A 16,645-nucleotide genomic window follows, 5' to 3' on the forward strand; every position below is an offset into this window, starting at 1 on the left:
ATTGAAACTTGTGTCGACCGGTTCAGGTCGCCGACTCCTCGCTGGCTGTGACTGCAACTGCAACTGCGACGGCATTGCGTGCAATTACACGAGCCTGTGCCACACATAAATTGCATCCTTTGCTGCCTTTCACGCGCGGCATGCCAAAGGAGTTAACCGTAGGGGGGTCCTAGGGTCGTCATCCCAGTCCGATTGCCCAAGTGGTCATGTGGCATGTTGCATGTGCTGCACACGCAAATTCCTGTTGCAGCCGCATGTAAGTAGCTGGCAATGGCAACATTTCATGTCGTGTTTACACTCACTTCCCGTTCAGCCCATCGTCGACCCGTCCACTGCCCCGAATGAGGACAAGCATATTAAAAAACTTCAATTAACGTAAACCGTCCGGTGGTGGCAATTATGTTGAGTAGCCGGTCAGCTCCTTGTTGCGACAAGTTGCAGTCACTGATTATTTATATTATTAAGTTTCTTCTCTCATATTTTTCATTAATAATTTTTCATAATTTATCAATTTGACTTTTCCTGTCCGTAAATACAGCCAATTATTCGGTAGATTAAAGTTTCAACACTTGTGTTGGACCCTTCAGCAATTTGAAGCCCCGTAAATTAATATATATTATAGGAGTTTGCACAATAATTATAACTGCAAAGTTATTAAATGTGTCATAAAAAATCACCTCAGTTTTATCCAGCTTTAATATATTTAAAATTGTAATTTTTATTGATATAAGTATTTCTATATATGTACTTTTAATGTCGACAAATATGTTGAAGCTCATTACCCTTGAAGACTATCACAATATCCAATATTTTTTTCTCAGTTCCCCTCCATTTGTTGAGCACAAATCGTAAACCGATCTTCCTCAAGATGGGCTGCTGCCTTTGCTTTTTATTTAGCTCTTTGACCCAATTAAAATACATATGGGATTTTCGTGGTAGTTTCCAATTTTGAATTTGGCAATTAAATGTTTATCTGGCTAATTACCGTTGCGGGCGTCGAAGCCAACGCCCCACACAAGAGGCAACACCAGCAACAACAAAAAACACTGAAAAGCCGACGCCGGCGGCCGCTTGGGCATTATTCAATTAAAATTTGTTGTTGTTGTTGTTGTTTTTGTGTTGTGTTTTTTTCGTTTTTGGCACGCACTAAACCCCATAAAAGTCATAAAGGCCCGCATAAAAAACATAAAATGAAAATGAAAAGAATCTTAAAAAGAACAACAAGCAAAACAGGGTAACGAGAATTAATGAATAATAGTAATATGGCAACGGGAATATGGGAACGGGAAGCGAGGAGCGAGAAGCGACACCAAACACTAGCGACGAGCTGATAAACAAAAAAAAAAACTTCTTTACGCTGGTTATAAACAAGTTTAAGGTGTTATTTAGGTGCCGCCGCCACATTTGTGGGCCCAAAACCTTGATTGATCTAGAGTGAGCAGAGTTGGCTTTTGGGGGGGGGGCTAAATGGGGAGACCAACACTCGCAACATGTTGGCCCCGGAAAAGAAACTCAAACTCAACTCGCAACTCGCGCAATTCCACTCAAAGAAAAGTCGAGTGAAAAAACGCACGAAATGAACGCTGGTTGGGGCGGGAAAACTCGTGCGATTTTCTTGGACCGCCGTGCTGTTTGTGCTGCTGCTGTTGCTGCTACTGCTTATTTCAATCAGTGCACAACAACAATGATTTTTATTTTTATGCGCCAACGTAACGATCTCGTTTCCACTTACTTAAATCTACATTTTAACTGCCTGGCACATTTTATGTCCCATTCTGGCAGCCGTGCAAAGTCGGCAGATGCGCACGCGAGAGCTTTTTTCGCCGCTGTTGTTGTTGCTGTTGTTGTTGGAGCAGCAGCAAAAAAGCGCCCCCGTAAAAAAGCGCCAAAGAGAGCGAGAGACTAATACAACTGCGAGTGCTTGTGTGAGTGTGAGTGCGACTGTGAGTGTGAGCGAGAGAGTGACAGAAGAGTGAAAAGTAAGTTTTGGTCAGTGCTGGACAACACACTAATTAAATCAATACTAATTAATGCGAGCAAACATCATTAGGCAACATTGGCAAACAAACATGCAAATGCCCACGGGGCCCCGGACGGGGGGAGAGCAGCTCGAGAAGAGCGCTTCGGTAACTGGTAAAACTGCAAACAATTGAGCAACATTCAGCAAACGATTATGAGGCCATCTCAGTCGCACTTAAAACGGCCATAAACGACGACAGTTATGGCTGCAACAACAGCCACTTCGCCGGCGACGTCGGCGCGCTGCCGAAGTCGAAGAGCGTGAGAAAAGCAATTCTCACGAATGAAATCAGAACGAGCTGTGTATCGATTATGCTCAACTGGCGATTTACTTGCTTTAATGCGAGAGACACGTGGCCCCGGCACAGGTTCGTTTGCCAACAGAGAGAGAGCAACAGTCGCAGCAGCAGCAGCAGCAGCAGCAGAAGCAGCACCAGCAGCAGCAGCGGTGGTGGCAGCGGCTTAATGCGCAGCCATTAGGGTGCGCAGTTTGGCTCTCTTTGCAGCGCAGCGCACACACTCTCTCTCTCTCTCGCTCTCGCTCTCTCTCTCGCGCTGTCGCTATGTATCTGTCCCACTTGCGCACGCCATTTGCTTTGAGTTATCGTTATGGCCGTTATGGCTTCCGTATGCGCGTCGTCGATGTCGACAGCGCTGTCGGCAGCGGAGGCGTGGCCTAAAGTAGCAGTAGCGCTTTGCACTGGGGTTTTATGTCCGTTTTATGGCTCATTTTCGTCGTCCGTCGGAGCAGCAACAGCAACAGCAGCAGCAGCAACAGTAACTGTAACTGGGCTCTGAGCGATTCCATTGCTGTTGCCGTCGCTTTGGCGTCGGTGAAATTGTTTGTTTGGATAATTATTTGGATTGTTATTAGATTGTTGTAACAACTATAAAAATGCTATAAAAAATATTTTTATTCCTCTTTAAATGATTTTTAGTGGCCATTTGCCTGCCGTCGCTCGTTGTGCGGTGACAAATTGCCCCAAGATGATGCGTCTAATCACCGACTTGCCCCATCAAGGAGCAAAGTGGGCCTTTTTCTCCGTTTTTGTGTGATGTGTTTGGCCTCATTGAATCAAATGACAATTTGTCTACGTCTTTTGATGGCTTGCCACTCGCTTTGTTGATGAATCGTTAAAATATTGCTTTGGCTTGTGGGAAGCTGCTCTGCGGCAACGAAGATTAGCTTGTGTGCATTGTTGGAAAGCAATTATTATGGATTATTTTCATAAAAGTTCAATAACAATATAGGATTTAAATCCCTTATCGAATATTGTTTCGAGAATTTGCTTCTTATAAGCACGATAAAAGGCCGTAAGCCTTCAATTTTAATAAAAATAAATTATTTATGTGTGTGGGTAAATATTAATAATAATATAAAAGATGCAACGAAAATTTCTATGTTGTATAGTTTCCAAAATTTTAACTGTTTTTCTAATGTAAGATTTCCATTGATCGAATTATTCAAATTTGATTGAAGTTATTATTATCGTTCGTTGTACAGTATGCGATTGGAAAGAATTTATTTATAAGAAACATATTCAAATAATTATTGTCTAATAACCAGTTAAATTTAGTTAGTTAAACATTATTTTTAACGCATAACAAGTCTTATATTTCAAAAATTAAATGATAAATGCTTTCAAATTACAATTACAATGGCCACATCTGAACAATATTCAGTAGAATTTACTTACGCTCAAGTATAAATAATTGATCAGTTCATTTTAATGGGATGATTATATGGGAATCTCATCGTAAGAAATATAAGTATTAAACCAACAAAATGCATTTTTAATTACACAAAAACTATATATATTTTTGATGTGTTCTTCGCTTTCCTGAAAAATTGAAAGCTTAAATACTTTATCATTTCTTAATTCGATTTTATTTTTGCTGTATTTTTAGGTATCCCATGCACATCTGTTTTTATTTATTTGTTTTTCATACACCAAGCATAATTCTTTGGCTCCAACGAACAAAATGAAATGGAAAGGGAAGGAAAATTAAACAAAAAGCATTTTAACGAAACTGTCACGACTGCGAACGTGAATTCCGTGATTGGATTGCCCAATAAATGTTTATCGAACGGGCCACAAATGCGCATCTATCTATGAATGTTTGGCATGTCTCTCGCGCTCAATTGGGAGTTTTTATAAAGAAAACATTCCGATACCAGGTCCCCAGTTGCCAGCTCCTCTTGAATACCCACGTCCCCACACTCATGTACCAAAGACTGCTTTCAGCCCGGTTCGGGGCGCAGCTGTGAGAGAAACAAAAGACACGTTTTCTATAAGGGACATTAACGAAGAAAAACAAGCAGTCAACAAACAGAAAAAAATGAAGAAAAAAATGCTGCGAAGTTATTTTTATGAAATTAATATTGACTGGCCAAAGTGCCAGCTGAGTTTGCCAGTCCGCCCGGAATTGGTAATTAAAATAATAAAAGCATTTTTTGTTACTTGTCGCCTGCGGAATTTTAATGAAAAAGTCGCATATTTCGTTTGGTTTATAAATTCGGCAGCGCGACAATTTTAATGGACGCTGGGAATGTTTTTCGTAAACAATTATCAAAAATATATGTCTTAAAAAATGGGTTTTTAAGTATTCACCCCGCTCTTTACCCGATCAATTTCCTTTTAATCGACTACGCTGCGAGTCGCTTTTGACTAATTTGGGAATGCATTGGCATTGGTCTCACCCAGCTCCAGTATATACATATGTCCAAACATAAGTCCATCAGCAAGAATATGACTTCCATTGACGCTGGCAGCTGTTCGACGGCTTCCTCTCAGTTTTCCAAAATTGTCGACGTCTGTTTGGCTCTGTCGCTCAAAATTTATGTACGTTTTCCGATGTTTTCTTTTTTTTTGTAATTTCTTTTGAAAATGTGCGACTTGTCAGTCAACAAATTCCCACTCCCACCCTCAACTTGCATCCCGTTGTTGTTTCGTGTCATTCCACTCACCGGTCGCCATTTGCCACTTTTCCTTCTCTCTTCTCCTCTACTTGGCTTAATTATCTGTTTTCTCAATGCCATTTTTTATGTTGCACCTTTTGATTTGTGTCACCTTGTTACGATGTTTTTTTTTTGTCGTTTTGTTTCTGTATCTTTTATTTTGTTTTTGTCTTAGTGGTGAATGTCATACCTGTTTTTTGTTTCAATCTTTTTTGGTTGAGCGTTGAACAGTTGAGAGTTTTCAAGGTTATTGTTGTCGAGTTGATTACTTTCATAGATGATGACGATGCTTTGTATTTCAGGTGAGAAATATTTGAATGAATTTGTAAACTGAGAGTCTATTTAATCTAAAGATGGACTGCGGTGTAACTTAGTCAAAACTGTATTTAAATTGTAAGTAACTAAAGTTATATGTCCATTTTAGAGTAGTACTGGAAAATATCACATGTATACAACTCATATGGAGTACATAGATCAAATGAAATTTATAATTTTACGCCATTGAAAAAATGATCTTAGGATGGTCTATTTTTCCTGGTTAAGGCCAAGAGGTTTGATGACTAGCATTTATGTAAGCAATTCATTTTTTTATTCGTTTAATCAGCTTGAATATTTATTCTTACAACTTGGCCAATCAAGTGCATTTTAAACGAAACGCAACTGCAACAAATTACAGGTATTTCTCTTCGTCGCAAAGGGAGACGGGTTGCGTGGAGTGCGCATCTTGCTGCCACAGCAGCAACTTTCCTCAATTAAGGCCGCCGAGTGGGAAGAGTAAGCGACGGGGTGGGAGGAGTCGGTCAGCTGCCCGTTGGCGAAATTATCCGTACGCCATTAAAGTCATTAAAGCCATTATTCGAAGAGTAAAACGTTTAAGTGAAAATACATCTTCTCGACGGATTGGCCGCTGTGGTCCCCAGCGACAAACGCAGTCATGAGTAAAATGATGAAGGGGCAGAGGTAGTTGATGGGAGGGATGGGGGGAATAGAGTACGGATGCTCTTTTTCGTTTGTACTGTTCTTCGATGTTTGAGTGTGTTATTACGCGCATTTTAGCAAAAAGAGTTGCAATCGAGTTGATTTTGAGGAAACCTTTACATTTTTTAATTTATATGTGGTCAGGCAACTGGTTAAGGGGAGTGCCGAGGACGAGGAGGAGAGAGGAGATTGGAGAGAGGAGACTGGAGAGGGGGGACCCGCACATATGCTATAATTTGGACAATTCTGGTGCTCAACGCGAACATTTGCTTAAATGGAATTATCGTTCAATAACCCATTGTTGCTTTTGCTGCTGCTGATGCTGCTGCAGATGCTGTTGCTGATATTCTTGTTTCTGGTTGCTGTTGCTGGTTCTGGCATGCAGCACCGATAATGGCTGGCCACGTACATGCGCTCCACTCACACACGGGCCCCTATGCCCCCTCTTTACTTCATACTTGTAATATAATCCATTTGACTAAAGAAATATACTAGTATCAGGCCGGAGCCTGCAGGAAGTTGCCCCGGACATGAAAGTTAGTGTCAGGTGTTCGTGTTAAAATGCCAACTAATTTCAGTATTTTGGCCAAAAGCTGATGGCCTCCGACTGGCCATTTAATCAATGGCCAGTAAACTGTTTAGCAGGCTGCATCGATGCTTTTTTTTTGGGGAGGGGCTGCATAATGAAAACAAAACCATTATATACATAATACGAGTTTTGAGCACACAAACTTGTCGCAGGAAGTCAATGACTGCACTCAGTTGCATGGAGAGGAGTGGGGAGGGGAGTGCAGGAGGGCGTTGCCAGACATTTTGTCCATTGTCAGGGCGAGTATATGCGTCTAAGTATGGCCAAGATTGCACACGTTTTGTCCCTCTCTCTCCGCTCTTCCAACTTTGCCCCCTTTGCGCTTAGTCAGCGCAACGAATGTCAACGAATTTTATTCATTGCAGTTGTCATTGTTGCTGCTGCTGTTGTTGTTGTTATTTTTTTTTGTTGTTGTTGTTAGCGCGACAACAACACATCGAGTGTGGGTGTAGGTAACGACGTGTATGTCCAACTGTCCAAGTGTCTGTCGGCTTGTCTGTTTGCATGCGATTCGCTTAAATTATGATACTCGACCATGATAAAGTGGCAACAACAGTCACCAGGCCAACTCACAAACACTGTCGTCGTCGTCGTCGTTGATGTTGTTATTGTTGTTGACGTACATTGCACGCCTCCACGGACAACGTCTTGCTCTGACCCAGCGGCAAATGCAACAAAAGCATTAGCCATGCTGGAGAGCACTGAACAATGACAAACCGAACGTGAGTCGCCAAACTTTTAACTTGGGCAACGAGAAATGGTTGACCAAATAACAATGGTAAATATTAAGGAAGCTTACTGACTTATTATTGTGTTGGGATGTTTTTGAAAACTACAATTTTAAGTAATTTTGAAGATTAACTTCAAAGAAGTTTCTATTGTCAATCGTACATTTGTTGATATTATAAAAAATTAAAACTGACTAAAATTATATTACATCTACAAGAAATGACTGAAAATTAATTGTTTCAATATATTCGAAAGGAAACTATTTTTAGAGCAAAGGTTAACTCAAGAAAATCATCTTCTAAATATCAAAGGCCAATACTCGTTATTGTTTAAGGTATGTAGACTCTTTGATTTACATATTCCCACTCACTGTAGACCCATCTGATGATATTAAAATTTGAATGACATTGCTGGCTGGCAAACTTAATAAATTGATTTGATTAAGAGCTGACCAAATAAGACTCGTTTTAAATTGAATTGAATCGAATCGATTATCAATTTTCCATTTCAAACTTAAATATTTTTTAAGCGTTTTACAAGTCTCATATAGCTTGTCATTGTTCAACAAAGTCATCTCCAGCCACCAACGATGTTCCACAAAATTGTCTGACACAAATAGAAGATTATGAAATATTGTGTATACGCCCACGATAATGATGGCAATAAATATTTCGAAATAGAAAACTTCGCAAAGACTTGAAATTTGTTTGCTTTTATCTGACACAAAACAAAAACTTACAAAAAGCTCATAATGTTTTGTTTGGGGCGCCAAACACATAACCAAACAAAATGCTACTCAATAAAATATTACCAAAGTATGTAGTTGGAGCAGGCCAATACAAATATAAAACTACAGACCAATCCGCGCCCATCTAATAAATAATTTGGCAGTAAATCAATGCGCAGCAAAAAATAAACACAAACAAACACAACAAAAAGTTCACAGGCCGCGTCTTATCTTTTGGAATTGCGGCGCATTATTTAAAATCGCATAAATAAACAATAATAAAATTGAGTAAGTCTACAGCGGCAACAATAACAACGGGCAAAAGCCAAATAAAACGCAACATTAACGACCAATTGGATGGGCCCATTAAAAGGTTCCCTTTGCGTCGCCGTCTGGACGGGATCGGGGGCTGGAAACAGCTACGAGAATTGTCTCGATCATTGAGGCGTTCGCAATGAGGTGCGATCACCGCCAGAACGATTCAGCAAAACCACAACCAACAAAAACAAAAAACAAACTCAGACACAGAAACAGATACAGATACGAAAATTGAATTCGCTGTTGAGGCTTCATTTTCATGCGCTTTGCATATCACTTGGACACAGCGAGTTGACCGAAAATTTATAATTTCATTGAGTGGTCGAAACACAGGCGCTGAGTCGGTCCGTTTCATTATTGGAATTAAGCAATTTGGCGTAATTTAACAACACTTTCGATGCATAAGTCTCGACTGCCGCCGCCGACGCCGTCGTTGCCAAATGATAACAATGAACCACTGGCCGCCGGACAGTGGAACTTGGGCCGTCTGTTGAATGACCGTCTGCGGAATGAACAACAGACCGATGCCGACTGTCCATAGTCACGTCATTAGTTCAATTGTTCTCTGTCTGGCCGGGTCTGTTACGTGGATCCGTGTTGGGTCTGGTTATGGCTCTGTGTTGGGGTCTGTGTCTGGGTTGCGGTCTGCGATTGCGATTGGGTCTGCGACTGGCATTGCTTCTCAACACGTCTTTAGCTAGCTTAATAATGGAGCTCATGCACGTTATAGATATGGTTATGGCTATGGCTGTGTGTGCTTTGTTGTCTTTGCGTTTGTCTCTGACCGTAATTAGCCGCAAATGCACTCGAGCTTGTTTGTCCAGCCAATCCGAAATGTCCATTGAATATTTGAAATTTATTTACAGCTATAAGATAATTCATCAATGTAATAATGCCATATGAAATTTCTTAAGATATTAAATAAATATTTTAAAATCTTTTCATTCTTTGAAACTGTTATCCTCCTGAGAGGCAGAAAGTTATATGTTCTGGTTTGAGTCGAATAACTAAATTTTTTAATTGTTTTTAATCAGATTTTTCAAGCATGTCATATACATATAATAATATAAATCCATCACACAATTATATATTATATTTAGGATTTATGATGTACATTTTAGACTTATCTCAATCGTTTTCAAATTGTGCAAGAGAACCCCATTATAACCGTAATTGAATTGCCCGAATCCGACATGGTAAATATAATAAGCGTTAAAAACGTTTTAAATCAATCAACTCTTTATGACTCAATTGAGCAGACACCTTCTGGCCATATGCTCGAAGATTTAATGCAACTGCTTTTATGACAAGACACACGATTATCCGTAGTATAAATCAGAATGTTTACAAAGCAACACAAATATTTTCCAAATGGCGTTTGTCTCGTTCAGCTCTTTGGGCAAACAACACTTTTGTTTATAGCCGTTTTACGGCTCTCTCAGGCATTAGCTGAAGTTTTACGATGGCGCTTGCACTTGTGCCCAATCAGTGGCGCAGTTCAAAGGGACACCGAAGCGGACTCCAGCTCTAAGACACTGGATGATGACAAGTGCCGTGCCTATCCTGGCTGTCCTGGCAGCCATGCTTGCCATTCAACACATCATAAAATCAACGGCCTTGTTGCTGTTAGTGCTGCTTTTACGATCTATAAAACGCACATAAATCGCTACGGCGAGGGTGCAGAGACGAGCTGCACTTGGCGTTTAATTGCCGGTGGTCCGGAGTAGTGCATTGCCCAGTAGCCAAACGAGAGAGAGAGAGAGAGAGTGGTGGTGGGTGGCTCAAGGTGGTTCATAGTGCTAGACGGAGACGGCGGCTCGTGGCATCAAACAAATCGACGACCGCATTTTGTTTACGACTTTTTGAGCTGTAAAAATGTCGTAAACGAAATTGTTATGAATTGCGGTAAATTAAATAAACATCAAATGCCAAATGTTTTTGTGTCTGTCCGCCCTCCAACTTGTGTATGTTACGTAGGTGTTATGATTATGTTTCAAGCGTCAAAAAAAATAAAACACAAGTGTTTAAAATGTCGTTAAACAGTTGCTAGGAAGAAGAGCTGCCTTAAGGATTATCTGGCAATTATGATCGGGCTTAACGGGTTGGCTAGTTTAATGGGCTGCGACCTGGCAGCCATAACTCACGTGTGCGTGCCGCTTATCAGCCATTACGATGGAGACGCTGCCACACGATATCCGCGAAGAGGGGAAAGCTCATTTCATTTGGCTTTTACCCGTAAAGCCCAAAAATGTGACCCCAAAACCAAAAGAGAAGCCAGCAACGACGTCAAGAAAAATCTGGCTACAATCACAGATAGAGATAAAAGGTACGGAAAGAAGCCATAAAGGAGACAAACAACAAGCCAGCAAGGCAACAACCACGCTGCTCAGGCCCAGAACCCAGGCGTATACAACATTGGAGCTACGGCCAGAGGGGAGCGAGGGTAGGTGCAGTATTCTTTCTACCTAAGCAACGTGGGCCATGGCTCTGGCTCGGGGTCTCGGTTAAAGGCCCGGGTCTGGTCAGGCCAAGCCTTTAAACTGGCCCGTCGCGAACTCGTTGCTGTTATTGTTGCTGCTGCTGCATTCCAGCATAGCAATGACCGCAGCAGACATTGGGTTTTGTTGGTATTGTGATTGTGTTGGTCGCACTACAGCACAACATACAACAGGGCCAACTCAAAAGAAATGTCCAAAGCAAGAACAACAGCAATAACAACAACAACAACAAGAATAGCAGCGTTCCATAATGGCTGCGACATTCATTCGCATTCGTATCTGTATCTGTTGCGGTGCCCTGCAAGTTGCAAGATTTAAGATTGTCAACCATGTTGTTTATTGCTCTCTTAAGATTTTTCTTTAGTTTCTGTTCCTTATTTCTTTCTTCAGATTTCTGTAGCTGTTTGAAAGTATTCATGGCTGCATCGCTGCGTATTCCGCGGAATTACTCAAAACACAACGAACGCCTTTTGGGAAAAAAGCATGAGAATGCGAAGAGATGCGGGTCGAGCATCCAGATGAATCTGCTACCTTGTGTGATTTATTTCAGGACTTCGACTCTTACCCACTCTTCGAGCCATGTTTTTTGGCAACAAATAGTTGAAAATTATTTCAAAATGGTTCCAAATGTACAGTTAAAAGAAACTTATAATTTTTGTCATATCTATGTGCAATGTAAATTATATTTTAGTTAGTTGGTCGAAAGTAGTTAGACACAAGAAAGTTAGAATCGTATATATTTTTATTATAAATAACATTTTAGCTTGATTTTAAGCCTAATTGTAGAAGTTGTTATTTATGAATATCAAGTGAGCTCTGCTACGATGAATAACTTTTTAAGGTTTATGAATTTAGATACTTTTCAAATCTGTAGCTTAAATATCTGGTCAGTTTCGACTGCTATAGATTTTTCATATTATCATCATTCAAAAACTGATAGATCGCATATAATCAATAACAGCTTGCTGTGTAAAATCAACTGACTTCAAGTGTGTTATATTTAGAATTAATAGTATAAGGCTAGTTTAATTTTAGAATAACTTACTTGTAAAATTTTGTCCTGTTATTCTTATCCATTCATGTAGTGTTCCATTACTCCGTCATTTTCATTATTTCTTAAATCAAAGACACATTCACAGTGGATATTTAATTTATATATCCATATACGCACATCCTTTCGCCATATGTTTTTTTTTTTTTTTAATATTTTTCATATTTTTTGCACAACCGAAGGATTTTTAACTCATTTTGCCTTGGTGTATTGCCGTCGCTTGGTTTTTAGTTAATCCGCCACGTCCAAGCGGCCGGGTACTGAGTTTCATACTGAGTGTTTACAAAACAGCAGTCGCCGATCCCTAAACCGATCCTGTGTCTGATGCTGATCTTTGCCTGTTGGCTAAAGGGTCACGGACATCATCATAAATCATAAATTTCCAGAGGTTGCAGCTAAAAAACCAAATCCAAAACAGTTTGCTACGCGCCGTCAAACGCGGCGGGAATATGTTTTTTTTTTTTCTTTTTATTTTCATATTTTCTTCTTTTTATTTTCATATTTTTTGCCAAACGCCATAAAAAGATCGTAAAAAAACGTCTGCTTGAAATTTCCGCTTAAAATGCGTACCAAGGTCAACTCATCAGCACCGGCGGCCATTAAAAAAAAGGTGCAAGGCTCACCTTTGCCAGAGCGAAATAGCGATATGCTCGCTCAGCTGTTAATGGATGTTGCTGCACTGCTCTTTGGATGCACTTGTGCGTTTTTAATGGTCGGCAAATGCATTTGGGAACCTGCTATAAATTCTATGGTTAACCTTGACTTGGTTATTTTTCTTGTGTTTGTTTACTAAGCGCAAGAATTATGATTTATTTTTTTGCACTCATATTTTTGGGTGCGGAAAATTATGCAACCTGCTTTTTATTTCAGAATATTGTGAAAGTTGCGCTGTAGCATAATTGTTATTGCCAAGGTTTTAGCTGCATTCGATTGACCTCCGCAGCACCGTTATGGCCAACACACTCCGCTGACATCAATTGCAATTGCTGCATGCTGCCAAAATTCAACCCGTGTTGCAAGAGTTTAACCTGTGCATTTTGTAAAATAATATTTCGACTTCTTTTAAGGTCTTGCTGAACATACAAATTTTATTCAGTTAAATTGTTGACCCAAACCGGAATACACAAAAAATACTCGATTTCCACAATAAACTTCAAGCGGAATACAAAAACTAAATTCACTCAGTTTCGTGTCTCGAGTTGAGGCGCCTTTTTATTGTTTGCTTAGGGGTTTCATGTACGATGCAAATAAACGAATGCATGAACATGAATATGTTTGCGTAATTAAACGAATTTTATAGACTTGAGCTTGTTTGGGGTGAGTTACAATATTAAGGAGCCACTAATCATTATGAGCTGCCTCTGGCAGTTGCTCGAAATTGTATATGCTTAAATTTTCCATTTCGTTTAAGACAATACAATAATTGATATAATTGATTTCCTAAAGAAATTCTATATTGAATGTTTTACACTCAGGCTTCTTATTGACAATTTGAAAATTCAAAATATTTAATAAAAATCAGACAAAGGTCATAAGAAAATTAATTGAATAAACCATTTAATGTCTAATGAAAACATGATTAATAATTGAATTTGACTGCTTGTAAGCTGAATCATTTTATCAGCAGTCAAATGCACACATTTCTCTGTGTGTGTTTTAGTGGACTTAACTCATGGGGCTAATTAAATTCAACGCACACGCTGCTCTCTATTTGGACGTGTGGCTAATTTCTATAATACGAGATCTGCCAATCAACGCGTATTTGAAGCGGCACATAATTTGAAATGTGGTTGGTTTTTTTTTGTTGTTGCAATTTGAAGCGCGTTATTAGCCTATCCATAACATAATTAATCCTAAACACGCAATTTGTGCCAAATAATTACATTTAATATGGCCAGCACGGCCCATGAAACTAAAGCTGGACCCGTAGTCGAGCAGCAGGCGCCCCGTAATCCCCGTAATACGTATATACATGGCCCCTCCCAATGGTATACAAGGGTCCAATTTGTATTGAAATGCTTTAAGTGAAATATATGACGGTTAATTAAAATGCATTTTACATTTACGAGTTGCCGCTGTGTGGCCATAATTGCGAGTGCATTAACAATTAGCTGACCGCATTCATTATGCTCTCGTTTGGAGCCCTTGCAGCAGCAACATGCAACATCCGAGTGCAAATGATTGGCGGACATTGTTGTTTCTCTGCATCAGCCACACTCTTATAGATCCAACATCCTAGAGCAGCATATAGATATATATATATATATAAATGTATATATATTTCACAAGGCACAAGCTGCGTCCGCCCACCATTTCTTCTGGGCACGGGTCCCTGAGTCCCAATTTATGTGGCTCGAACCAGCTCGAATGCTAAATCTTTGCCTTTGCCTTTGCCCCTGCTTCTGCCTCTGTCATTGCCTGGCAGCGGGGCAATAAACACGCGTATGCCCCAAGTCACCACACCCACCGAACAGCCAACAGCCTACAGCCTTCGCCCCCGCCTCGCTGGCACCAAAACTCGAGCTTGACCAGATTTCAGAATTGACTCCAAAAACTTTGCCTTAGACGACAGCGCGGCGACTTGCGTCGCAACCAACACCAGCACATAAATACACCACATACATGCATATATATTTATATATATGTATATATGTATGCGTATATATATTACTGTTGCTGTAACAAGATTTAATTTCGTAAAAAAGTTGCTCTTGCGAAATTTACGAGGAGTACATGGCGAGTGGTGGCGTGTTGTTTGTGTATTCGCATAAAGTGTTGCCGTCCAGATTTATGCGTCATGAATAAACCCGAAGGGGGCTACAGGGACCGAAACAGGACAGCACAACAACCAACGACAACCATTGCCACAACGAGCAACAACAACAGCAACAACAACAACACCAGCAACTGGAGCTCAAAGTTTTTCTCGGAAGTAAGACCACCAAATGGCTTATACATATACAGTAAACGGGTCTGAGTACATTTTTCTCATTACAAAGATGCCAATAAATGCATTTCGTTTACATAAGGCATTATTTGTTTTTGGCCAAATGGAAGAAGCAGAAACTACCACTCACAATTGAAGAGGTTATGTTGGGCGTGTTCGTCATTGATTTTTACATGGTTTCCTCGCCAAATCCGACTGACAATGAATATTAAAGCTTAGTAAATTAAAAGCTAAAGAGCTTTCGAAATAGGCATAACAACTAAGACAAAGTGTGAAATAAGCCAGTTAGTCTTATGATTCATTATTCAAAGATTTTTAGCATTTGATCTTCAACCACAATATTGGTCTGGATAAAGACAAATATTAAACAAAATAATATTTATTTCCGCAAACGAGTTCTATGTCGTTCAGAATAGTGGCAAAGAACGTGGATATTTAATTGAAACTCAATGCGAGAGGCGCACAAAAGTAGTGGAAAACAATTGCACGTGGGACACAAATTTATCGAGTTGATTAAATCAAAAGGGATTGCTAGCAGGCAAGCAGCCCAGGCCAGACCAGTCCAGTCTTGTACTGAGTCTTGGCATGTAACTGAGGCTGGTCTAGCTGGCCATAATCCAGTAGAACGCCATAAAAGCTGTTTATGGTTTCGCGCTCCTTGTGCGCCATAAATCGAGCGGGAAGCAGAGGTTTGCGCCGGAGTCTGAGACTGGGAAACAGACAGAGTCAGACTCTTGCAGCCCACGAGACTGGCGTATATAATTTAGTTATAAAAATAACTGCAACATGCAACGCTGTAAGATGAGATCACTGGCAATGGGCGGGCGAGCAAGTCTTGCCAATGCTAGAGCCAAGCTGGAAATGGCCCGAGGCTATCCTAGGCATGAAACATGACTGGGGCTGGTCAGCTGGCGAGCGGCTGGCGGCGGCGGCGGCGGCGGCGTCATTATAAATTAAAATTAAATGAAGTGCGTGATTTTATTTTTTATTTTTGCTGCACTTTTAGCTTTGCTGTGTAATCGAAAAAATTTCGATTAAATTATTTATCAGTCATTTTGCATCGGTGAGTGGAAAATATATATTCGAGGATTTATGCGCGTTGGCAAAAATGCGATTCGATTTATATTTCCATAAAAAATGGCGGTAAAAATGTCAATTAAATATTTTTATCAGTAGATTGCAACGCGGATGAGTAATTGCATTATTTACGGCGCTGCTGGGCAATATAAAATGCGCACTGAAATTAAAGCCGAGCTGAGTTTCAATTGGCCACGTCAACATGGCGGCATCAACATGGCTCAAATGCTTTTGCTGCAATGCTGTACAACTCATAAATACGCCCGGAAGCCGCTGACACAATTGCACATGCAAGGGGGTCGCCAAGAAGGTGGAGGGAGGTGTGTGGGCGAAGTGTACTCGCGCATGCAACGAGTGTGAAATAAATTTTGCCAGATTAAAAATTAAAAACGCAAACCAACACAACTCGGTGACTTCTCCACCTCCTTGACTTCTTCGCTTTACCCGATGCAGCTGATGGCAGCCATGCAAATGGCAAATGGCAAATGGCAACTGGAATGGTTCCTCAATTGCTGACGCTTCATTTGAGTCCCAACTGGCGGTCCTTGCCTCAGCTATTATTAGAAACATTTGCAGATATTTATGGGACGCGTGACGTGTTTTCCACTATGCGTTAGCCCACCTCTGCCCCTTACCACTTACCCCTTACCCCTTATCCCACACGACTGCCGAACCATTTGCATAATCGCTTTCGATTCCTCGCACGGCGTTCGCCTTAAATGAGTTATTAGTGAGTGTCGCCGAGTCGATTCC

General features: G+C 40.5%; 1 long non-coding RNA gene across 1 annotated transcript; it reads right to left on the bottom strand.

The window, feature by feature from the left end:
- Positions 1-11,137: 11,137 nt before the first annotated feature.
- Positions 11,138-11,502, bottom strand: LOC116805484. Its single transcript, XR_004365216.2, has 2 exons — positions 11,349-11,502; positions 11,138-11,284 (listed from the first exon to the last, which is right to left on the bottom strand). It is a non-coding gene; the product is annotated as an uncharacterized LOC116805484 (long non-coding RNA).
- Between the last annotated feature and the right edge of the window lie 5,143 nt (positions 11,503-16,645).

This window comes from Drosophila grimshawi, unplaced genomic scaffold, assembly GCF_018153295.1.
Source record: "Drosophila grimshawi isolate 15287-2541.00 unplaced genomic scaffold, ASM1815329v1 contig_311, whole genome shotgun sequence".
In the NCBI taxonomy this organism is placed as follows: Eukaryota; Metazoa; Arthropoda; class Insecta; order Diptera; family Drosophilidae; genus Drosophila; species Drosophila grimshawi.